Genomic DNA, 26,600 nt, shown 5'->3' with positions numbered 1-26,600 from the left:
GTGAAAAACGCAGAAATGCAATCTCCAATAATATTATATTGATTTTGACATTTCTATTATGTTATGAGCATACTATATTGTGTCCATTGAACCAGCAGTCAGAAGGAAACCTATTTTCTGGAATCTATCGAGAAATTTCTTTAGTTTATTATAATTTCTACAAAAAGTCATTAACGCATGGTGCGTTCTCTCTGGCCATAAGAGGACATCAACTGGCCACTAGAGTTTATTTTTTTAACTTTATTTTTATTCTTTTTAAGGTCTCAGTATAGTTACAACGGCTGCCCCACCCTTAAAACCGAAACGCATTCACGCTTGCATGCTTCACGGCAGAAATAGGCGGGGTGGTACCTACCCGTGCGGATTCGAGGTCCTACCACCAGTAAAAAAAAGATTAAAGATTAACCAGCTCCATTACAAAAATGAACAGTAGGTACCTACTCAGCTATCATGTTTGTTTATCAGCTTTTAAAACATTCTTAACACAGAACAAAGTAGCTGTTGTTTGTACGAAGTAGAAAAAAACTGTACAAAGAAAAGTTTTGAGTTCGTACGTTTGTACAATGAGCGGTCTGTGTCGGATCACTTTCATCACGAAGGGATCATCGATGGCTTTGCGTGGCGTACAACCAAACAAAAAAAAACAAAAAGCCTTGATTCGCTCTTACCTTTTTACGGGAAATAGTTTGGTGAACGCAGTTAGTTAGATTCAATTCAAGTTACAAACAATGTTTTTCGTCTTAAATACAAAATCGTTCTGATACCTAATGATCGTCACTTAACAATGTCGGTAGTCCAGCCATGGTCGGTAGTCTCACCGAGCCTCGTTTATTGAAGGTCATCCGCTCTGGGTAGGGCTATTGTTAGCAAAGTCTCCATGCTGAGCCCAGTGAGCCCACGTCCGGTGAAGCTGGCATAACCCCTCAAGGTTACTAGCATAGATAGGTAGATGTGACTAGGATCAGGATTTTTCCTGAAAATGAAAGAGAAATGATACCTGGAAACTCACTATTCTAGATAGGGACGAAGTCTGATCTTTTTTTTTATTGCTTAGATGGGTGGACGAGCTCACAGCCCACCTGGTGTTAAGTGGTTACTGGAGCCCATAAGCCTCTACAATGTAAATGCGCCACCCACCTGGAGATATAAGTTCTAAGGTCTCAAGTATAGTTACAATGGCTGTCCCACCTTTCATACCGAAATGCATTACTGCTTCACGGCTGAAATAGGCGGGGTGGTCGTACCCACCCGCGCGGACTCACAAGAAATCCTACCACCAGTAATTACGCAAATTATAATTTTGCGGGTTCGATTTTTATTACAAGATGGTATTCCTTCACCGTGGAAGTCAATCGTTAACATTTGCTCAAATGGCCTGCCGTCTGATAGTGTAAAGTTGTGACGGAATCATCTTGAACAATTCAAAAGTCCAATCATCGATAGAGCCCACATGGAGCGTGCAATACACAGGAATAGATTGTTGACCTCCTTGAAGAGTCGTGATGGTGCACAAAGTCCCTTCTGCCCCCACAGAAACCACTTGCAATGTATCCTCCTCCCCCCCCGCTGCATCAATCTCGATCGAGACCGTGTTTTTTTGGGATGGAGGAAATGCTGGTTTCCCATACCGGAAGCCGTTCGGTACTTGTGGGCAAGCACCAGGTCAGCCAGAAGGGCGTTAAGAGACCCTCAAAGTGGCCATTTGCACTTGTATTAATAATTTCCAGTAATTCGAATTTGAATAAATGAGACAAGTTTTACAAGATTAAACAAAGTGCTTACTCTTGCCGATCCTTCATTGCACTGTAAATAGTAAAGTATACTCGTAGAAATAGTAAATATCGGATATTGGAAATATAATACAATTATACAAGACCTTTATGAATTAGAATAATACTAATAGAATAGAATAGAATCAATAAGAGTTATTTATTAAGTAATAGCGACCCGCCCTCGCTTCGCTTCGGAAACATTAAAACAGACATAAAAACAAAAAAAAACAAAAAAAAAAAAAAGTAGCCTATGTTCATCAGGGACAATGTCGGCTTCTAATGGAAAAATAATTTTTCAAATCGGTCCAGTAGTTTCGGAGCCTATTCGAAACAAACAAACAAACAAATCTTTCCTCTTTATAATATTAGTATAGAGTATAGATAATTAACTGGAGGTCCCACAGTAGTCGAAATTCGACTATATTAATTAATTGGAATTATAAGTTTGTACACTATTATGATTGTATTTTATACTTCTATAATCACAAATTTTGCCAAGGCTACACTGTAAAAAAATATTTACAAAGACAAACAATATTTAATCTATTCTCAATTTTACCACAGACGCCAAGAACAAAAGTTTTACAATAAATAGTATGCATGCGTGTGTGCGTCAAATACATGGTATGTAGTGCGTGTAATGTTTTCTTTATTGATTTAATGTATCTTTTATGCATTATTTAAAAAAAATATTAGCATTGTGCACTTCTTCTCTATATTCTCTATAACTGTGCAAAATTTCATACTCCTCTGTCCGCGCAATTTTCGTAAAAAGGGATACAAAGTTTTTGCTTCACGTATTAATATATAGATTATTAGTTATAATAAAATACATAACAGTTGTGTAAGAAATCAAAATCAATATAATTTTGTTGCAACCTTTCTTAATTCTTTATTGTACACACAGTATTACAGTAATTGCGATAAGATATAAAAATGGCGACTTTAACTCAACAATTGAGTTTTCTACCAGCTAACCGTTCTTAAAGAAGGAAAGCTTTACATGAGTGGGTAGAAGAATACAATCTAATCAATTGACAATACACAATAACAATAATAAAAATAAATAAAACACCTATAGATAATATATCAGCCTATATACATACACACCTACCTTCACCGGCCCTATTGTCAACCCCACCTGCACGCGCCGGATGGCGGCGGCGACCAACAGGGTGCCGTGGTGCTTCCTGCTAGAGAACGAACGGGGCAATGGCGACCGAGCAATGGCGGTATAACCATACACACTCGTCAGGACAACCTGTACGGAAGAGGCGTCAGAAACCTTGGGGAACAAATACCCCTTAAAATGCTGGTGCAGAAGGCAACGGGAAACCACTGCACTAATTTCCCACGAGAGTCATGAGCGGGTCGTATCCGACTGATGCATGACCACGACCACTCTGTCAAGAGTGTACGAATAGGAAGAAGAATATACATACACACACATATAAGATAACCATATACATACACGTACATATATAATGAAATAAATAAAATAAATACATATAAGTAATACTAAATTGATAAATATATACCTAGTGCTCCTTTCTTCCATAACATGTCTGCTTTTGCTCAGTGGTTAATTGTATAAAAGCAATATGATCGAAAATGGTAATATGTATATATTACATTACTACTTTTGGTGTGCAATAAACTATATTCTAATCAAAGAATTATATTTTCTGGTCCTATTTAATTAACTTTAGTGAGTTCAAATAAAACCACTTTAATAATAATATGTAGGTAACATTTACCGATCCTTCTCCGAAGTTCAAGCTACTACGAAATTACTCAAAGAACGATAATCTGTGACAAGATCATCGAAGAGTGATTTTCGAATTTAAAACTAGAGCAATAGGGTGTAGTATTGTGTTACACATCCTGGATTTGCTAGTATAACTCAGCCGTGTTGCAGTTTTGTTGGCATTGCCAACGTAGTAAACGTAGTGTTACATACTCTTTGGGCATTGCGCCGCGCAAATCAGAATAGTGCGGTCGTCAGTTGACATTTTATTTAAAATGGAAGCGTAAACCGAATGAAACTGTGTTCGTGTCTTGTGTTGTTTTCTGTAAATGGATTTTTTGAATCGGAATATTCGTTTTCGGTGAGTTTTTAATATTGATAAATTTAATACTAAATTGTTTTATAACTTGTTCTTATCTTTCGTTTGAAATGATTTGATTTAACTTCGTTGTGAATTTTGAATACCTATCATGTAAACAATATTATTATGTTATTTCCAAAATGTGAAACTGATTTTAATTCAATGAAAGTTTCGTTCGAATGCTAATGACCTATCTTAAATTTAGAATTTTATCGTGATTCTCAAGAAAAGAAAAAGAAATCCAAATAATTTACGAGTCGTGGTTAATGACGTAATGATTTGAAACTAAAAGTAGTTTTACGGTGTTGGTACCATAATATTATGTAGGAATCTAATGCAAACACAAATATTCGTAGTACTAAATTAAACACAAATAAATTACACAAATGAAGTCAATTTTGACAAGTTTTTATTAGCTTTGCCAAAAGATCGAATTGTTAATGCTAATCTATACATATAAATAAAATTGGAGTGTGTGTTTGTAATTTTGAAATAACCGCTTTTTACTACATGCATAATATTTTATGAATATATGAGGCTGTCAGCGCAAAAGTGGTCAAGCTTACAATAGTTAGTATGGTGATAATGAGGTTCGAATTTACCTTTACAACACCTAGGCAGCGGCTTGGCTCTGCCCCTGGCATTGCTGAAGTCCATGGGCGACGGTAACCACTCACCATCAGGTGGGCCGTATGCTCGTCTGTCTACAAGGGCAATAAAAAAAAAGAAACTTCGTAGGCAAAAAAATACGCGCTAAAATGATGCTTACGAAGGCATCTCTTATCTATGGATGAAACTATAGTCGGATTTTTTATTACGGCCGTTTTCAATAACGTATCTGAGTTTTCGGATAGATAGCTATCTCCGAATATCAGCAAGAGCGTATCTATCCTTAGTTTGCGTTTCACAATCACGGATAAGTGCTATCTCTCTTTAACCAACAGTAGATAGCTTCTTCCCTCCGATTTATCCGAGCCTCTTGATACGTTTCGTTCTACTACAAATACGAAACAACATCAGGATCAAGACTTATTTTATTTTATTCTAAATTATAACTATAATTTAACCAGCATATTGTAGACTATCATAAATACATTTGTTTATAACAAAAAGTAATAAAAACATATGTAGATTTTTTTAAATTGGACGTATTGCCATTTTTATCCTAGTCGAAATTATGAAACGAAACGTTTTGACAGTCCGTTTGCCAATAAGCAGTGATCAGTTTCTTTTGTTTGTTTTTCTATTGTTTACCTACTATATTAGATGATGACTTACCTCCAAAACGCTTTAAAACTTTCGTTTATAATTCTATGTGTGTTTATAATTAAAGAGCTACAGTGAAATAAAATTAATTCTGTAAGTATCTATGAAGTACATTGATAATAATAATTTTACTTTGAAAACTTTGAGTTCAAGTTTAGAAAATATATCTTTTTCAGTCAAGAAACGCAGCAACCATGACAAAAGATGAGACGATGATTCTAGCAGAACTTGTGGCGGCGAAAAAACATTTCAATAATAAGGCAACAAATGCCACAAACAATAAATTGAAGCAGCAGGCTTGGCGAACCCTTGTAAATGATTTTAATTCGTCGATTCGTCGTTTCCCACGAACTCCATCGCAGCTTCGACTAAAATGGGAAAACTTAAAGAACGCTACGGCAACATAAGAAACAACCTTAGTAAGGTTAGTATAATTAGTTGATTGTTTGTCTCTAATAACACATTGATAAACATGATTTTTTGTTCAGGTTGCCGTAGTATTTGAAATAATTATGCTCTTTGTTACAGGCTGGAGGTGGTAAGGATTGCAGATGAAATTTTGGATAAAGCATGCACATTGTTGTAGGTCACATATAATATTTTTAACACTTTTACAGCCAAGCGGAAACAAGATGGAAGAAAAGAAATGCAAGGCTAGCATAGGGACAATGCATTAGCAGAATATCTAATAGCAAAAAAGAGACTTGAATTGGAAAATAAAGAAAAGGAGATTGTTGTAGCAAAAGTTAAGTTAGATTTAGATAATTTAAAAAATTAAAAATTACTTAAAAGGAATATTAAATTTCATTAATTAAGTAGGCAATAATAATTTTATGTTAGATAGTTTTTTAAGTATATGTACAAATTCTAAATTAAATATCTTGCATGTACTAACTACCATGTAATTATCATTTTGGAAAATAAAAAATAGTCAAATTATCTTTGGAGTTTATTTTATAAATTATCTTTGGAAGCAATTATTTATAAGTACATAGTTGTATTTCAGATGTAAGTTTTGAAAAATTGTTACGAACAATTATATTATTTTCCTGTAATGTATCTGCGACTGAAATTTCTGATTCTAATTCTTCTAAATTCATACTTCTGACGATATTATGCAGCATGGCAGCTATAATAACAGCTTGCATATTTTCTAGTTTTAATCTACTTTTCAATGATATACAGGGAGTCTTCTTTTACAAACACCAATGCATCTGAAAATTATACATTATTCGCTTAAATTATTTTACAATACAGTATAACAAGCTCTTAACTAAAAAAAAAGATTACCTCTCTATAGTATTTCTTGTTTTAATATGTGATTCATTTTAAATCGTTCCGATTGAGTATGTGGGTTAATTAATCACGTTAAAAGATAGGGTTGTGGGGATAGCCTCTATCGGCAAGCAAATAGCAATTTCCAAGTCCACCTTGTTATCAATGTTCTCTTGATATGTAGATAATTTATTATAATAGTGTCATATTAAATTCATATAAACACCTAAATATATAATATAAATAAATATAAATATAATAATAATATATAATAATAATAATATAAATAAGGTAATATAAATAAGAAATACCTTTTCAATCGGAATGGTTAATTATAGTTGTATCATGAGCAGACCCAGGCCATCAAGCAACAACATTTTGAAACATCAATGATGCATTGCACACAAATTACACATTCAAAATACTCTTTTTCTATTTCTAAATTCCTCTCCTATATTTGAATCTGTAACACAAATATAAAATGTAGAGGTATCAGTGTGTAATAAGAATGAAGGTAAATAGCCTACCAGGTTATTGTATTAGTATATGAATGTCATTTAGGGCACCATGGGAATCCAGCAGTATTATAGAATTCCTGTTGAGTGTGATTTTGTAACACAACAAAAATTAGGTATAATTTTGCTATTGCTATAAACAAATATAAGTTGTAATAACGAGTACTTTTATGGTTAAAATTTATCTTACCTTTTTGACGTTACACTCAAATATGGTCTCATTAAATTAATCAATTCATTCACAACACCTTTGCTCAGAAATCTATAGTCAAATTCGTAATTATTGATCTTCGCCATGTAATTCAGACGATCTTTATTTTCCTAACCATATGATATCGGCCTCACTATCACTATCTGCATCACAATCCATTATCATTTAAAATAATTCCATATCACTATCATCACTGCTACAATATGCCAATATGAAGAGAAACAATTATTAAATTATAGCGATTTACTTTCGAAAGATAAACATGTAACCGGCCGATTTTGACAGATAAGCGAATGCCCATACTAGAGATAGCGCCGCCTACCGGAGAGTTACTTAAAACTCATATTGAAACGGAAGTAAGCACGATTTGTATGAGCGTTCTATCTTTAGCAGGCTATCCGTCCTCCCGACGATGGATAGATAAATCCGATAGGAACTGCTGCCCGTCGATAGGTTATTGGAACGTAAGTAAGGACAAAAATATAGATTTGTCTATCTTTAGTAACCGAAACTAGGGATAGATAGGTTATTGAAAACGGCCGTTAGACGAAGTAAACTGACGTTTACTGTGTTGTCAGTTTTTGATGAAATAAAAATAGTGTTGTGACAAAGTGAACAATTGAAAAAACTCCTGAATTAATGAAATTGCCTCGATTGTCTAGTGAATAGTTAGTGTGCCGAACTGCCGATATCGGGCACGGGGTTCGAATTTTAGCCGTGCCTTGTACATACCAACGAGTTTTCGACGAAACATTATGTTCCTATGGTATCTACCTGTACTGAATACCGAGTGTTTTAAACATTAAGAAAAACATTGCGAGGAAGCTTGTAAGACTGTCCTATTTCCAATGCATCATATAGTTGAAACTATAGATGTATAAAATATAACAATTATAGGTACATAGGTAATGAAAATTAAAAAAACTGATTGTAGTTACATACTACTAGTAACATATTATTATATTGGATCACTTTAATACAATTTTATTGTAAAATATAAATAATATTCTTTTATAGTTTGAAATTAATGATTAACTCTTCACACTCATTGTTCATTTATGTGATTGAACGAGAACTGAACGCATCACTATTACTTTAAATATAGCAACATTATTTCACAAAGTGACATTAGCTACTGTCAGCTGGCTTCGTCTAATTAAAAATCCGACTATAGGGATAGGCCGATTTTGCATCAAAATTTATTGTGTTTTAAATAAATTGCAATACATTAGCACGAATATGACTTGTGGGTTAGGCCATTTTGCGCTGATGGCTTCATGTATGCGGTACATACACCAAAATAACTTTGTTTTCAATTTTTGTCTGTCTGTTTTTTCCGGCTAATGTCTGGAACGGCTAGGCCGATTTTGACGGAGCTCTCACTGATAGGTAGCTGATGATATAAAGAGATGATATAACTTAGGCTACTTTTTTTAGACTAGCTTTGCCCCGCGGCGTTACCCACGGTACGACAATAACCGCGGGCAACATCGCGGGACTCAGTACCAAATAAAACGCACCTTTAATTACAAAGAGAAATGTCGCGTATTAAGCGAAGTTTCGCTTATATCAAATAGCCTTTCACCCTTCGATATAGTGAATTAGCGAAAACTCAAGCGACGCTATTTCATTGTAAACATAATTTTTTAGTCCGTATTTTTGGTATTGTGTTTGTCGTGCTGTGTACGGAATGTTGATTGCCTTGCTTATTTTATTTTTCAATGAATATACTGTTGTACAAATGAATACGCAATTTCGAAAAGGGCACATCTCTAAAAATGTAAAATGTTCAGGAAATGAAAAAAAACTGATTATTTTCTAAAGCAGTGTAAAATTTAAAATATTAACTTTTGAGATATATTTTAGTGTTAATTAGCAATTGAAAATTACTGGAATAATTATAAAATGGGTGTAGGTAAGCCTCAAAACTACATGTATATGAAAAAACGTATTTGACAAAATATGCGACATGTGCCCTTTTTGAAATTGCATATTCAAATGTAATCCACACTTATTACTTATATTATTATAATATAAATGTGAAAGCGGTCATTTGTCCGTTTTGTTATGTCAAAATAAAGCAACAGTTTAACAAAAAATCTGAAAGTGATAGCTTTGGGTCAGGACAGTGACATTGAATACCTTTTATCTAGAAAAAATATGTAATTCCTACGGGAAACTACATTGATACTTTACTTTGACTACGCGAGTGAAGCCGCAGGTAAAATCGAATGTCGTAATCTATATATTAATACGTGAAGCAAAAACTTTGTATCCCTTTTTACGAAAATTGCGCGGACGGAGAAGTATGAAATTTCTTACACTTATAGAGAATATAGAGAAGAATTGCACAATGCTAATATTTTTTAAAAATAATGCATAAAAGATACATTAAATCAATAAAGAAAACATTACACACACTACATACCATGTATTTGACGCACACACGCATGCATACTATAGGTATTTATTGTCAAACTTTTGTTCTTGACGTCGTTGTCAAATTGAAAATAGATTAAATAATGTTCGTATTTGTTAATATTTTTTATTGTGTAGTCTTGGCGAAATTTGTGATTATAGAAGTATAAAATACAATCATAATAGTGTACAAACTTACAATTCCAATTAATTATAGTCGAATTTCGACTACTGCGGGGCCTCTAGTAATTATAAATAACATGTTTATTTAACAAAAACCGACTTCAAATAGAAAAAAAAAAGATATTCCGAAACATTTCCAAACAACAAAACAATAATCATCGAAATCGATTGCCGTGATATTTATTTATTTGTCGCGCACGTACTGAATGCAAATTTAAGACTTATATGGTTTTCTCATGGATACCATTATCAGAACTGGACTAAATTGAAATGGGACCACACGGGAAGCGCCAGCTTTCTAATAAAAAAAGAATCATCAAAATCGATTCAACCAGTCAAAAGTTATGAGGTAACAAGCATAAAAAGAAAAAACATACAGTCGAATTGAGAACCTCCTCCTTTTTTGAAGTCGGTTAAAACGTACAAAAATCCTTATTTTCTCAAATCTTTGAATCGAAAATGAGCGAACAATATTTGGTGGATAATTATTTTGAAGAAGCGGTTTTCATCTTTTATGAGAAAAGTAAACTTTACTTTGCGAAAAGTGCTCACGTTACGCACTGTGACCTTATTTCGCTCACCAGTGCTCACGCTTAATATGCGATTGGATTAAACTGTTTTTTTTTTTTATTGCTTAGATGGGTGGACGAGCTCACAGCCCACCTGGTGTAAAGTGGTTACTGGAGCCCATGGACATCTACAACGTAAATGCGCCACCCACCTTGAGATATAAGTTCTAAGATCTCAGTATAGTTACAACGGCTGCCCCACCCTTCAAACCGAAACGCATTACTGCTTCACGGCAGAAATAGGCAGGGTGGTGGTACCTACCCGCGCGGACTCACAAGAGGTCCTACCACCAATAAGGTAAGGTAAGGTTGTTATTAAAGCATTATTTTGCCAAGAAATAAGTGCCCAGCTTGAATCAGAATTGATTCATTCAAACCAAACCTTAATTGCACTCAAACGTTCAACTAACAATAATTGTTTTAATTAAATGAAAGTTATTAATTCGATTGAAATTACAATTGAAGTTACTCGACGTGATTACTTCCAATGACCAATCACATCTGAACGGTTACCGTTTACCATTAGCCGCGAAGTTACTTCATCAATTTAATTCTAATAGTTAATCTTGTTCGGGCCGTATCTTTTGCCACCTAAAGACACTTCTGGGTGCTTATGTCCCCCCACCGTGACGGGGGCGTGGCACGGGGCTCGGGGAGACCCTCTGCTTTGACTTGACTTTCCCACCCTGTCGGTAGGGGTGAAATTTTCGGCTGATATATATATATTTTTATTATTATTATTTTTATATTGCTTAGATGGGCGGACGAGCTCACAGCTCACCTGGTGTTAAGTGGCTACTGGAGCCCGTAGACATCTACAACGTAAATTCGCCACCCACTTTGAGATATAAGTTCTAAGGTCTCAAGTATAGTTACAACGGCTGCCCCACCTTTCAAAAAGGTTGAGGATGAATTTAGTGATGTATCAATTGAATGGCTGGATCAATTAATAATGAAAATGGCTTGATATTGTGATTGAAAAAATGGAGCCACCTAAGGCATAGCAGCCTTTCAATATGAGCAGAGATTTCTTATTACATACTTTAGTACCTTCCGATTTCATGTTGCGATCGAATTATCTCCCTAATCCCTGTCGGTTGCAAAGTTGGCTGCAACCGAGCATTCAACCCTGCGACCCAGGGCCGCGTCATTCACCTCCTGCTGTCCATGGACTCCAGCTTACCACGAACTACACGATACTAATAATAAAGGAAGTAATCCAAACGTTTTGTTTGAGAGATAAATAAAAAAGGTTAAATTATTTAGACCGTGCCGCGTGGTAATTATAGCCGTCTCGATTGCACTCGCACAGAGATTATGATCGGATGAGCAGTCGTTTAGAACAGGGGACATTTCTTAGTGTTTTTTTTTTAAGTAAATTTTACTTGTGACATATTTTCATAGATGCTTAGATGCTTCTAGTGAGGATTTAAGGTAAGCTCAGAGTCAATCACGGTGGAACGATCGATTATACTTTAAGACAAGTGACAATATTCACGTTGAGACGTCTAAAGACATCGACTTTATAATTTGCGTGGTCATTGGTAGGTACGTCGGTCATCGTTCTCGTCGAACCCATCGAAGGGTTCGGCGAGTAAATTAACCCACAGACACAGCCCATTGAGTTACTCACCGGATCTTCTCAGTGGTTCGCGCTTTCGATCCGGTGGTAGATTCTGCAAGGTAGGTACTGTTACGGGGTTGGTCTAGAAGGTCTTAAAAAAGGAAACTCTTACACTGACTTTACTGGTGGTAGGACCTCTTGTGAGTCCGCACGGGTAGGTACCACCTCCCTGCCTATTTCTGCCGTGAAACAGTTATGCGTTTCGGTTTGAAGGGTGGGGTAGCCGTTGTAACTATACTGAGACCTTAGAACTTATATCTCAAGGTGGGTGGTGCATTTACGTTGTAGACGTCTATGGGCTCCAGTAACCACTTAACTTCAGGTGGGCTGTAAGCTCGTCCACACATCTAAGCAATAAAAAAATAAAAAACTGACACTAAGTTTATTTGAATTCCAATATAAAAGAAATGGTACAAATTAAATGCGTTTCCACTGCTGAAGCCAAATCTGTTCTGCTTGTTTTTAGTGATAAATCGTCATCGAGGATTATCGACCCAAGCAGAAGATAATATAAAGACGATGTATCTGGAAATACTTAAGTCTGCTTTTTTTTTTAATTGCTTTAATATTGTGAATTTGTTAATATATTCCTTTGAATACTGTATAAACTATTTTATGTATGTATATTATTATGTGTACATGTATTTGTGTATATATGTATGTATATTTATGCTCATATGTGTTTGGTGTATGTATTTGTAATTTAATAGCAATTTCATTGCACCTACCACTATTTTTTCTGCACTACCTTTGATAGAAAATGCCACACACACTTGGTAGAAAATGCCTTAGGCATTCAGTCCGCAAACATACATTTTAAATGAAGCGTAATCTATATATATAAAAATGAATTGCTGTTCGTTAGTCTCGCTAAAACTCGAGAACGGCTGGACCGATTCGGCTAATTTTGGTCTTGAACTATTCGTGGAAGTCCAGGGAAGGTTTAAAAGGTGAGAAAACATATAAAAGCTCGGAATTATATAAAAACAATCAATTTTATTTTTCCTTTGATGTGTCCCCTTGATGTGTCTTTTATTAATCGATTGAGGCACTACGAAGTCTGCCGGGTCAGCTAGTAAATAAATAAAAATAAACATTGAGGGACGTACATACGTAACATTATCACTACCCTACTACTATTTCCTATCGTGAAGCAGCCTTTGTACTGTAAAAACGGGGACTTTTAGACTCAGATCTCTAGTTGGGTGACGGCATTTACGTTGCTGATGTCTATGGGCTCCGATCACTTAACACTAGATGGGCCGCTACTTATCATTATTTACGGACAAAAAAAACCTGGGCATCTCTTTGCAGGCTACAGTTGAAATGTCATCAAGAGAATGTCTTAATGAGTGCAACGATAACACACCACGAATATACCATTAATAAACAGCTTCTTATGGAATAGTTCTCACGGCGGTTTCTACAACTTGCACTTGTTGAGACAGCCATGGGAATAAACGCGTTGAGAAAATGTGGTGATGAGTCTTGTTAAAAACGAAAGGTCGCATGTCTGAATGGAGGAGTGAAGAAAATTGGCGTTACGTCTCCGGTCTTATCGTTTATCGATTAATGTCCAAAGTCTGGAGTTCATCGGAATAGCAGTCGTAATACTAAGAGCTATCGTCATGTTCGTGTTGAAATTTCAAGGGTAGTATTGGTTTAAAATCGTGCTCCAGAGAGCAATATCACTGACCCTTTAATTTTATACCATACAAAATACAAAACTACAAAAATGATTATAGTATTTTTTTTTATTGCTTAGCTGGATGGACGAGCTCACAGCCCACCTGGTGTTGAGTGGTTACTGATGCCCATAGACATCTACAACGTAAATGCGCCACCCAGCTTGAGATATAAGTTATAAGGTCTCAGTATAGTTACAACGGCTACCCCACCCTTCAAACCGAAACGCATTACTGCTTCACGGCAGAAAAAAGCAAGGCGGTGGTACCTACCCGTACGGACTCACAAGAGGTCCAACCACCAGTGATATTTATATGTGATTTGTATACGCTGCGCTTTTTTTTCACTCTCTGGTAGTCTGAGGGGCTATTCTAGCTTCTCACGGATGGGTAGGTGAGCTCTCGGACTCAACCTGAAAGAATTTGTATGTTTTTTGTTGTGTAGATACCACCGGATCGGGATCGCGACCCACTGATAAAATCCGGCTAGAGGCTCAGTAGGCTGTATCTATGGGTGCAGATCTCATGGACTTCATAGGTGTAGGACCAACGCACGGCAGAGTTCGTGTGACTTCGATCTTTGATACGTGTGCAAAATTTTTAGTTAATCCAACGGTTTGAAGTCGGTTAAAATTACGTTTAAATATTTCGTTAAATAAATAGGTACAGATTAAGCTGATAGCGACATGAAAGGAACAGAAGATGGCATTGTCAAGAAACACTGAAATTTCAAACCAAGGGAACTCTGAAAACTCTTCAAAAGAACCTTCAAAAGAACTCTTCAAAAGAAAAATACTCAAGCCCCTATTTTATACATATGTCATGATCGACATATAATTACGCAATGACAATCAGACCATAAAACACCAAAGATGCGTCAAAATATTATTGTTTTTTTTTTTCAATTCCCATTTTTTCGTTAACAATACCAGTGTCATGAACAATTACAATCTCGTTACAGGCACTTATGAGTTGTGCGCATACGAACATGATAATTATTTTGATATCGTTAACTTTCTTGTTCGATATTTTGTCTCGTTTTGAGAGATTGAGAGCGTAAGATGCACGACTTCCCATCGATTCGGGTCGAATTTAAATGGCGCTGAAGGAGTCACCTTTTGGATGTTTTTTTCGGTTTTGTGTGCAAATAGATATTGCATTCATTTTGAGGATAATATTTATCTCTTTACTAACTTTCCACATAGCGATTCCTCTGGACTGCTTTCTTTTTGTCCTACATATTCTAGTAACCTCGCGGGGTTATTCTAGATTTGCCGAGCTAGTAGGCGAGCTCACGGGACTCAAACTTGACGACGTTGCTGACACTAACCCTAGCAAGAGCCGTGCTTCGCAGAATCTACCACCGGATCGGAAACGCGATCCACTGAGAAGATCCAGCGAGAAACTCAATGGGTTAAAGGACTGCCTTGACAATTAACAATATACGAGCCACAAGCTCGACTTAACTAACATTCCAAAAAGAGAATTAAATTTCCAAGTAAATATTCGATGGAAAAGTTATTATATAATTAAATTACTTTACCGCAACACAAAATTTCAAAACGTATCATAACATAATAATCACGGAATTTCACACAATTTTCTCAGAGAATTAATGGGGAGTCGCTGACTTAGCATTACGTGATAAACTTACCAAAACAAACGTAGTAGAAGCTCCCATGTTTTTTATTTTGACAAGCCTATCAAAGGGCTATCAAAGCTCATTGATACACGACTGTATATATTGTTGTCGAACATAAGATGTCTTGATTGTCTACATCGTCTACTTTAGCCCTATATGCGGACCAACAATGTGCCCAGCTTCATCGAGCAAGTTGTCTGTGAAAATCTGCTACGTACTGTTACACATTCCCGTTGCACTCTTACTTGTTAACCAAGCACTCTTTCCCGCTACCTCAGCATCTTTCTTAGCACACCTACATACATCGGGCTCACATCAGTAAGTCAGTCTCCATCATCCTCTCATCCAAGACGTTTCTTCTTCTTTTTCTCCACCTTATCCCACTAGGTGGGGTCGGCACAGCAAATTTTTTTATTCCATTCTCCTCTATCAGCCGTCGTCTCAACACTCACTCCTCTCTCTCTCTCTCTCTCTCTCTCATATAGTCATTCACACACTCCATCCATGTCTTGTTCGGTCGTCCTCTTCCCCCTCTACCTTGCATTACCATTTCCATACATCTCCTAGTCACATGCATCTTCTCTGTACGCATCACATGTCCATACCACTCTAACCGTCCGCTCTTTAATTTGTTAATTACCGGGGCTACACTTCCTCTGATATACTCCAAAATAATTAAAGTGTTTTTTTTTAAACCAACATATCCGGAGGTTCATAACAGTATGCATTAGAAAAATTGGTATCAGTATGGGAATTGGCACGTATCATTGCATTCGCGAAGCAGCTGCTCTTGAGTTGTCAGGTCTCCTTTGGAGGTGCTCGGGCAGCTGTTAGCAAATCCCACTCCTCCTGGTTGAGCCTTTGCTCGTCCACCTGTTCTGGTGAAACTACAAAGGCCTCCGGGCCACCAGTAATCGTCAATCATAAAAAAGTGAAATCATGTAGAGTCCTAACCTTTCAGACCACGTTGACTGGCCATTGACATTCCACTTAACATCCTTGAACGTGGAATAATAAACCGGAGAGGCAAACTCCACCCACTATAATAGGCAATGTGGTCGTTCTCGTAAACTGTATAACGTCACGTGGTTTGATGACAAACTGCTTTGATAGAAGGACTCCAGAATAGGGATTATTTCATCTCTTGTCTTGAGACTTTTACGGATTTACCTGCACTATACATCTCTTCAAAGGTTTAAAAAAATGCTGTTACGGTAAGCAGTTGCCTAGGTAAGAGCAATCTACTCTAGCAGTGGCTTAGAGAGTAGAATAGACAAGCAGTAGATAAGATGGTTTGAAGTAGTCGTGGCCTTAAAGGATAAGATGTCCGGTGCATTCGTATCTAGCGATGCATCGGTGTTCGAATCCCGCCGGCGGGTACCAATTTTTCCAATGAAATACGTACTTAACAAATGTTCACGATTGACTTCCACGGTGAAGGAATCATATTGTGTAATAAAAATCAAACCCGCAAAATTATAATTGGCGTAATTAATGGTGGTAGGACCGCTTGTGAGTCCGACGGGTAGATACCACTACCCTGCCTATTTCTGCCGTGAAGCAGTAATGCGTTGCGGTTGAAGGGTGGGGCAGCCGTTGTGACTATACTGAGACCTTAGAACTCATACCTCATGGTGGGTGGCGACATTTACGTTATATATGTCTATGGGCTCCGGTTACCACTTAACATCAGGTGCGCTGTGAGTTCGTCCACCCATCTAAGCAATAAATAAAAAATGGCTCAGCTACCCCAAATGCTGCCGGTGAGGACGACAGTGGCCTCTAAATGTCGACTTAGGACTCAATATCCATAATTAGGAATTCTGAAGGACAGTTTATTTTTAATTCTATTATTTATCGTATATTATGAATAGAATACTCTAAAGACTCAATATTTTTATATCCCTAAGATGGTGCTGATAATAAATCATCATTGTAAAAGCTTAATGAAACGATACTAACTAATTGTCTCCCTATTTTGGCGTAATGGAAGATTAGATAAGACTGTCGAAAAAAAAAAAAATTATAACATCCAAACTGAATAACTAAGCGGATAAATTTGGTATTATAATTCTTAATAAATGATTTCTCGATTGTTTCGGATCACGGACCCCAAATACGTTTTCCAAAATGGAAAAGTACCAAGTTGAAAAGTTTGGCTTTAATAATTTCACGCTGTTACACAATCACGAATCCACAAATAAGTTTCTATAAAAAGGAAAGCCACCACGATGTAATTGACAACTGGACGATCTCAAATAAACATTAACGTTTTGCATCTATGTAGTAGAAATAATCGTAAAAGCTTATAGTAAAAACTATTCAAATTGAGATAGCTTCACCGAATCTAGAAAAACGGTTCAAATATCACCAAAATATTACGGTAACGTTTATAACGCGGACACGATTTCAGTGTAATTTAAGGCGAAAGTTCGAAGCTGCAACATCTTCACACCATCAGAAAGTAAAATGCAATTTAATCTTGTGTCATTTTTTTATTTGCAGGTAATAAATAACGCAAGCGCTGCCACGGGTCGCGTGGATGTTAGCGCTGAATGACCAGTTGCTGGGAGTTGAACCTAATCGCTGTACTGAATGTTATCTAACAACGTACAGGCCTTAAGTGTTAAGGGCTGTAGGGAATATTAGTGAAGCTTTACCTGCCTTACAGGACGACAACATAAGACCGGAAGAAATTGGATTGCAGTCAAAATATATCGGCTCTCTTACAAATTGTTCGACCCAAAACCAGAATCTCGTTTAGCTAATGAAAGTGACATAAAACCCATAATATTTTGTAGCTTAAGGCCTACATTTGTATTTGCCTGTAGTTGAAACTACGAGCTGTTGTGTATCAGAAAGCCGGGGCAAGAAAATTATTCGTTCATGAAATAAATTTATGAAGAAAAAAACTTCTGATAAAAGGATTAAATTATAACGATAAAAATAAAAAAACATATTGAAGAAAATCAACACCTCAATACAGCGAACTAACTTCTGAGAGATACACAGATATAGAAGTATTAGTGATGAAATTAATAGAGTGATTCGTCGGAGTTTAAATAATATTTGGACTGCATTAAATTTTCTTTGGATGATTCATAAATGACCATTACTTATTTAAATTTAACCTAATTGAGTAAATGACGCAGTATTTATTTTGAATACCAAAATAAACACTGGTAACATACACAGGAACTATAACAAAAAACTTGTTTGTCTTACGAAAGAAATAGTAAAATAATTATGGAGCTTGTGAAGAGGTCATTTTTACAAATTGCATGACGTAACAATAAAACTTGGATCAAGACAAACAAACAAAATAATTGCGCAACTGAATTTCGAAGCAAAACAAACAATTGAGAGAGAAGAAGAATTATTACTATAATTCACATGGTAGTTATTTAATGTGAGAGACACGCATTATGTTATACAATTTACTAGATGGAAAATGTAGGAGCGTAATACTTATGATGGGCGCTCGTAAATTTGCCGCTGGAAGATTTCAATAGGAAATTTCAAGAGGATTTTACATCTTTCGACGGTGAACAATAAAGGTTTGTTTGTGCACACAATAGAACTTTGTAAAGGCGAACGAACCCAAAATGGTGATCGTGAAATTATAGAGAAATCCAAACGAAAACTGTTCGAAGGCGTGAATGAGTAATGCGATTATGCAGTCCACGAAGAATCGGTGATTCTTACGGATGTCGAATTGAATTTGGATCGGAATTGGCAGGTTCGTGAGACTTTTCTTATCTTTTTTTAGACAAGCCGCTTACGCGAGTTTTTTTTTTTTTTTTTTTATTGTTTTGCTGTGTGGACGAGCTCACAGCCCACCTGATGTTAAGTGGTTACTGGAGCCCATAGACATCTACAACGTAAATGCGCCACCCATCTATGAGATATAAGTTCTAAGGTCTCAAGTATAGTTACAACGGCTACCCCATCCTTCAAACCGACCGCATTACTGCTTCACGGCAGAAACAGGCAGGGCGGACACACCCGCACGGACTCACAAGATGTCCTAGCACTAGTAAAAAATGTTTTTTTGTTAAAAATTGTCAATATACCGATTGACAGCCGGCAATAATGGCACGCAATGGCCGGCAATAGTGGTCGTCGTGGCCTAACGGATAAGATGTCCGGTACATTCGTGTTGAAGCGATGCACCGGTGTTCGAATCCCGCAGGCGGGTACCAATTTTTCTAATGAAATACGTACTCAACAAATGTTCACGATTGACTTCCACGGTGAAGGAATAACATCGTGTAATAAAAATGAAACCCGCAAAATTATAATTTGCGTAATTACTGGTGGTAGGACCTCTTGTGAGTCCGCACGGGTAGGTACCACCGTCCCGCCTATTTCTGCCGTGAAGCAGTAATGCGTTTCGGTTTGAAGGGTGGGGCAGCCGTTGTGACTATATGAGACCTTAGAACTATATCTCAAGGTGTGTGGCGCATTTACGTTGTAGATGTCTATGGGCTCCAGTAACCACTTAACACCAGGTGGTCTGTGAGCTTGTCCACCCATCTAAGCAATAAAATAAAAAAGTGCAACACAAATAGAAACTAGACAATAGATTATGACGTACATATCTCAGAATATTAACATGACATGCGTAAATTAACTTATTATTTAGACATTAAGCTGGCTATCTGATAATGGAACTTAAGGTACAAAACCTTCGACTAAATGGGCGAGTTTTGATTTGTCTTATTGAGCCCGATTTATTTCGTAGCAATGAGGCTGAGGCTATAATTCTTGATAGATAAACAAACTATACGTTTGCGACTTGAATTTGTGTTGGTGTATAGAACAGTAGAGAATATATATAGAACTTAGATTTAGACATCTATATATATAAAATGAATTGCTGTTCGTTAGTCTCGCTAAAACTCGAGAACGGCTGGACCGATTTGGCTAATTTTAAACTTTGAATTATTCGTGGAAGTCCAGGGAAGGTTTAACAGTTGAGAAAATATAAAAAAGCTCGGAATTATATAAAACAAACAATTTTGTTTTTCCTTTGATGTGTCTTTTATTTATCGATTGAGGCACTACGAAGTCTGCCGTGTCAGCTAGTATTTTATAAATTTGTTATTAAAATTTAGGTAAGTGGTAAGTTCCGACAATATATAGGAAAGAAGCGAGTCCTATATTGTTTGTATTTCTGCGGTACATCGCAGCGGTGAAACTGTTTTTCTTGTCTATATGGCAGTCATAACAATTTAAAATTTGCCCGTAAAGGCTAATTTAAATTAGGTACCTAATCTAATTTTCATTTGATTTATTACCAAAAATAAACATCGGAAAAATAGAAGAATTATAACTGAATTTATTTATGACTAAGCGAATCGGATCTATTCGCGTGTTGTTGTCGAATTCGCGCGTGAATCTCGTATGAGTGTGTACAGGACTTAAGGATTTGTTTAAGGGGTTAAATTGGTTACCGGGAATAAATGGCCAACTTTAAAAAAAAATAGTACAATATTTTTATTGTGTAATTTTATTGTGTAATTTTATTGTATAATAACGGATTACTTTCATTCCTGATCCTGCGGACAAAATGGAAAGCAGTCGACGTCGCCCCAAACATGTAATTTCGGATTCTCTCGATCCACTAACTGTGCTTTTAGGTACACCGGTCATCGTTCTCGTCGAACCCGTCGCTTGCGACGAAGGGCTCGACGAGTCAAATTAACCCTCAGACACAGCCCACTGAATTTCTCGCCGGATCTTCTCAGTGGGTCGCGTTTCCGATCCGGTGGTAGATTCTGCGAAGCACGGCTCTTGCTAGGGTTCGTGCTAGCAACGTCGTCAGGTTTAAGCCCCGTGAGCTCATCTACTAGTAAAGGATACGCTGAAATAGCCTCTCAGGGCTCTCAGATTAGGTAGGAAAAAAAAAATTTGTTTAGAAAAATATTGAAAATTCTGCCATTATGACGTCATTTCCGGCAAACCCTCGGAAAAAAGTGCGTCCTCGTTGACAGAAGAACTCTTAGAAGGAACATCTGAAATGAAAAAAAAATACGTGTCTTAGTTATGATTTTAAACTAAAACACGTTTCAGTTCCAATTTGCACACAATTCCAATTTTATTGCAAGAACAGCTCACAGCTCAATTGATGTTAAGTGATGATAACTGAAGCCTATATATTGGATGAGGTCAATTACTCAATTTTTGTTATCCCTTTTACGAGGCTTGTGGAGAGTACATACTTAATGGTGGGCAGCGGCTTGGCTCTGCCCCTGGCTTTGCTGACGTTCATGGGCGACGGTGACCACTTACCATCAGGTGGACCGTATGCTCGTTTGCCTACAAAGGCAATAAAAATGAATATAAAAGAACTTGCAGTTGTGTTACAAATAACGATAAATCGCAGGCCAGTTTTATTAAAGTATAAACAGCAACAAAAAAAAGATTTATGTATGTAAATTTTATACAGTTGTGTTTGTACATTGCAATCGTCAATACAGTCACGTTCGCCCGGCCCTATCTTTTGAATCTGTAAGTCGCTTTCAACTACCACAGCTTTCCTATTATAAAAATAAAAGTTAACTTTTCCTGTGTCACACAAGAAATGGTCACAAAACTTGAGAATAGCTGTTTAATCGATAGCGGTGAGCCTGGACGGGTAGGTACCACTACCCTGCTTATTTCTGCCGTGAAGCAGTAATGCGTTTCGGTTTGAAGGGCAGGGCAGCTGTTGTACTGTTAAAACTGAGACCTTACAACTCATGTCTCGAGGTGGGTGCGGTATTGACGTTGCTTATGTCTATAGGTTCCGGTAACCACTTAACACCAGGTAGGCCGTGAGCTCGTCCATCCATCTAAGCAATAAAAAATCTATATATGAGTCGACTATTATCAAAGCCGGCAATGTGACTTTTGGACAATTATTGGTAAATCAGAAAAACGAATTATTGACTTTGTATTCCATTGGCAGTCACAAAACTCTTCTGAACGACATCTTAGATAAATAACAGGTTAAGTATTAACCTTTATTTAATGCAGGTATTGAACCGAATTCTTTGAAGGAGACGATTATATTCAAATAAATCTGTATTGACATATCAATAACATTTTTTTGTCCAAAGGCACAGATTGCCACCTTTGATAATAGACGACTCATATATAACAATGAATTGCTGTTCGTAATTTTTTTTTTTTTTTTTTTTTTTTTTTTTTTTTTTTTTTTTTTTTTTTTTTTTTTTTTTTTTTTTTTTTTTTTTTTATTGCTTAACTGTGTGGACGAGCTCACAGCCCACCTGGTGTTAAGCGGTTACTGGAGCCCATAGACATCTACAACGTAAATGCGCCACACACCTTGAGATATAGTTCTAAGGTCTCAGTATAGTCACAACGGCTGCCCCACCCTTCAAACCGAAACGCATTACTGCTTCACGGCAGAAATAGGCGGGGCGGTGGTACCTACCCGTGCGGACTCACAAGAGGTCCTACCACCAGTAATTACGCAAATTATAATTTTGCGGGTTTCATTTTTATTACACGATGTTATTCCTTCACCGTGGAAATCAATCGTGAACATTTGTTGAGTACGTATTTCATTAGAAAAATTGGTACCCGCCTGCGGGATTCGAACGGGAGTCTCACCAAAACTCGAGATCGGCTGGACCGATTTGGCTAATTTTGGTCTTGAATTATTTGTGGAAGTTCAGAGAAGGTTTAAAAGGTAGATAAATATGAAAATGCTCGGAATTAAATAAAAATAACAATTTTGTTTTCCCTTAGATGTGTCCCTCGCCAGACGGATTCCTTTTGTTTGTTTTATGTTTATTTTATACAAAAGTTTAGGTCTTTTATTTATCGATTGAGGCACTACGAAGTCTGCCGGGTCAGCTAGTTAATAAATAAAAACGAACAAAAATCCGGGCCTGTTTTATCCAAATTATAAGTCAAAGTGTTTACTTACACGGCAACAATAGCTTCGAAAACTGTAACTCCAATTTTCGTAATAAACCGCCCGTTTCATGTGACATGGGTTAAGTTGACTTTCGCGTTATACAAAGAAATAGTTGAAGGTATTAAATACGAGTACAGGTATATATTAATACGCGAAGCAAAAACTTTGTACCCCTTTTTACGAAAATTGTGCAGACGGAGTAGTATGAAATTTCCCACACTTATAGAGAATATAGAGAAGGAGTGCGGAAAGTTAATATTTTTAAAAAATTATATCTACAAATACGTTAAATCAATTGAAAAAAACATTACACACACTATCATGTATTTGACACAACAGATATACATATTATTATATATATTCTGTATTTATTGTCAAACTTTTGTTATTGTTTATAGTCTGTGGTCAAATTGAGAATATATTAATAATAATATATATATATATTTAATAATATATAAAAATAATAATAATATTTAATATTACTTGTCTATAGTGTAGTCTTGGTGAACCATAATAATGTCTAACCTTATATTTTCAATTAATTTTAGTCGAATTTCGACTACTGGGGCACAACTAGAATGCCATATACAGAGTGTAGTATATTTTATTGGTATAAGCATGTTGTGCAAGTATCTTTTCGCTGTCAATTTGACGGGGATTCAATTGAGAGATACATTTTACGTCCCAAAGTGATATAGCGATGCTTATGGGCATAACGAACTGAGTTTCTCGCCGGATATTCTCATTGGGTCCCGATTCGCATCCTGTAGTGGATTCTACGAAACACTGCTCTCGCTAGAATCAGTGTTAGCAATTCTCTCAGAGTGCGCCTATGAGATCGACGACCAACGATTAGGTAGGAATAACATTATGGACTCCGAAACACGGTTGAAATCAGATGAATAATTTTTTTTTTTCCTACCTATGCTGATAGCCTTGTGAGGCTATTTCAGCATCGTTTGTAGGTGAGCTCGAGGGGCTCAAACCGGAGAGTTGCTAACACTGACCCTAACAAGAGCCGTGCTTCGCAGAATCTACCACCGGATCGGAAACGCGACCCACTGAGAAGATCCGGCGAGAAACTCAGTGGGCTGTTTCTGTGGGCGTTGAATCATAAAGTTGTCTGTTCATTTACTTTTTTTTTTGTTTCCTTTTCATTTCATTTCATTCATTTCATTGAAATAACGGACTGGCTCAAAAGACAACCACTAGAAAAGTAACAGGTATAGATAATAATAAAAAAAAAATAGTTTGAGGTTTGTTAATGCACACGTTAACTAAGAGAGTTTGGCTTATTATTTTGCTAGTATTGAATTGTCGCATGTGTGCGAAGAAAACGAAAGCCTCACACACCCATACACACACATAATATAATATGTCACCAGCTTTCATTCGCGAATTCGTGACGAAGAATTCGCACGATTCGACAATGTCGTTAACATTGCTCATGTTTATGTAGATGACATTTGTGGTTAATGTATTTACAGCGAACAAGACATCAGATTATTATCCGGTTTTGTTTTTATCTTTAAATGAAAATGATCGTAGTTCAATCCAGTGCGGTAATGCATAGCTATATCAACTTAAATATTACCACAGTCAGACTGTAATGTATAGGACGATCAGTGATCTCAGTATTGGTAACTATAGGATCCGTAAAACTGCTAAAACTGCATTGTAAATCCAAATAAACATTATCCTGGGAGCGGGTTTAGGGACCTCGGTAACCGTGCAACCTAACCCATGGGCCTCGAACTAATCCGGAAATATATGAAGTCAGTATCGGAACGGTACTTCGATAAGGCTATGCGTCATAATAATCACCTTATCATTGCCGCCGCTGACTACTCCCCGAATCCTGATCAAGCAGGAGCCAGTCGCCGTCGACGCCCTAGACACGTCCTTACGGATCCATCAGATCCAATAACCTTTGCATTAGACGCTTTCAGCTCTAACACTAGGAGCAGGCTTAGGGACCCCGGTAACCGTACTCGTAGAACTCGACAAAGAGTTAGACGTGCAACCTAACTCATGCATTAGTCCGCTGAGTTTCTCGCCGGATCTTATGAGCGGGCGATGTTGATCCAGTAGTAGATAAATTCGCTAAGCAGCTGCTCTTCAGTTGTTAGGTCTCCTTCGGAGGAGCTTGGGCAGCTGTTAGCAAATCCCACCCCTCCTGGCTGAGCCTTTGTTCGCCCACCTGCCCTGTCTGCTTAGTGCGAGTTAGTTCTCGATATCATAAAAGTTACCTCAAATTGGATGGAGTTTTGCAAAAATAGGACCGTACTTGTCGCTTCCGACCGTCGTGGCTACGATGCTCGGCAGCGACGAGTCCTGGCAGGCGATGCTCGACTTCTGCGAGTCCACCATCTCGCAGAAGGAGGCGGCGGAACGGGAGCGAGAGAGCTCTTCTTCCCTCTCGGCGCCGTGCTGCCGCCGTCGAGCCGGGGGTCGGAGGAGGGCGTTTGTCCAGCTCCAGCCCCTATGAGGAGCCAGTCTCCTCCCGGTGATGGTCACGGGGCGACCTAAGGGGGTTGAGGCTGCGCCGCGCGCTACCGTCACTCTAGCGCGCTGGCACCAGGACGACGGGACGGCGCGTCGGCGGCTGCGGACTGCGATGCGGTCCGCATTTTCGTCGTCGCTGTCGTCGCCGAACATACTGTGGAAGAGCAACCCGGTCGGCGGTGTATCGCTTTCCGACCCGGCAGGCTGGTTCTGGCCCAGCGGGGTATCCCGGAACACCAGCAGCATCGCCCGGGCGGCCTGGTAGGGCCGCCGTACCGCGGAGACCGACGTCGTTGGTCGTCGATTATCGCCTCGACGACCCGTCGGCCGGGCGTCCTCGGGGTGGCGCTGCGTGTCTGGTTGTAGTGTTGACCGCGGGAACCCCCTACTCTGACCGGGTTTTGACCCCGGACGGAGATCGGACGTCGGGTGTAAGAGTGCAGGGGAGTCGTTTAGTGGGTGGGCCTTAAAATTCCTTGGGCCCGCGGTCTGCTCTCAACACCAGCAGATCGTTAAGTTCCACATACCCCGTGCGCCCCCTAGGCGCGGGGACCTCGGAGGAGGTTAGGGCCCCGCCCCAAAAAAAAAAAAAGTGATTAAAGTTGGAACGTTTGTCTACGTTTGCCGTTAGGGTCGCTGTTCCAACTGCATACAAATTTCAATTAACTTTTACGCTATCGAGAACGTTAAAACACTCGCACTAAGCCACTGATGAAACTGGAAAGGCCTCCGGGCCACCACTAATCCTTTAATCATAAAAAGTAAATATAGGCAGACGGTAGTCCGCTTTACTACCACGCTTCGTAGGAAGCAAAAAAGCAAGTGCACCTCATTATTCCGTTCAGATATTTATATAAACTAGTGGTCCCCTGGTAGTCGAAATTGGACTATAATTAA

At 37.8% G+C, this 26,600-nt stretch overlaps 1 protein-coding gene and 2 long non-coding RNA genes across 3 annotated transcripts in view; 2 read left to right on the top strand and 1 right to left on the bottom strand.

Moving 5' to 3' along the window:
* The first annotated feature begins 3,686 nt into the window (after positions 1–3,686).
* The window catches only part of LOC114242149 (uncharacterized), a 46,851-nt gene continuing 23,937 nt past the window's right edge, over positions 3,687–26,600 (top strand). The window contains exons 1-2 of the mRNA XM_089734886.1: positions 3,687–3,880; positions 17,774–19,007. The gene's annotated coding sequence lies outside the window, so the exon portion shown is untranslated. The remainder of the gene's footprint in view (positions 3,881–17,773; positions 19,008–26,600) is intronic.
* On the top strand, positions 4,685–6,085 carry LOC149501045 (uncharacterized). The gene is made up of 2 exons (XR_016324599.1): positions 4,685–5,570; positions 5,675–6,085. It is a non-coding gene; the product is annotated as an uncharacterized LOC149501045 (long non-coding RNA).
* On the bottom strand, positions 6,083–7,699 carry LOC149501044 (uncharacterized). Its single transcript, XR_016324598.1, has 2 exons — positions 6,733–7,699; positions 6,083–6,647 (listed from the first exon to the last, which is right to left on the bottom strand). It is a non-coding gene; the product is annotated as an uncharacterized LOC149501044 (long non-coding RNA).

Source organism: Bombyx mandarina, chromosome 18 (assembly GCF_030267445.1).
Source record: "Bombyx mandarina strain Sakado chromosome 18, ASM3026744v2".
Lineage (NCBI taxonomy): Eukaryota > Metazoa > Arthropoda > Insecta > Lepidoptera > Bombycidae > Bombyx > Bombyx mandarina.
Note: the sequence above shows the minus strand (reverse complement) of the source record. Positions and strands in the feature narration are given on the sequence as shown.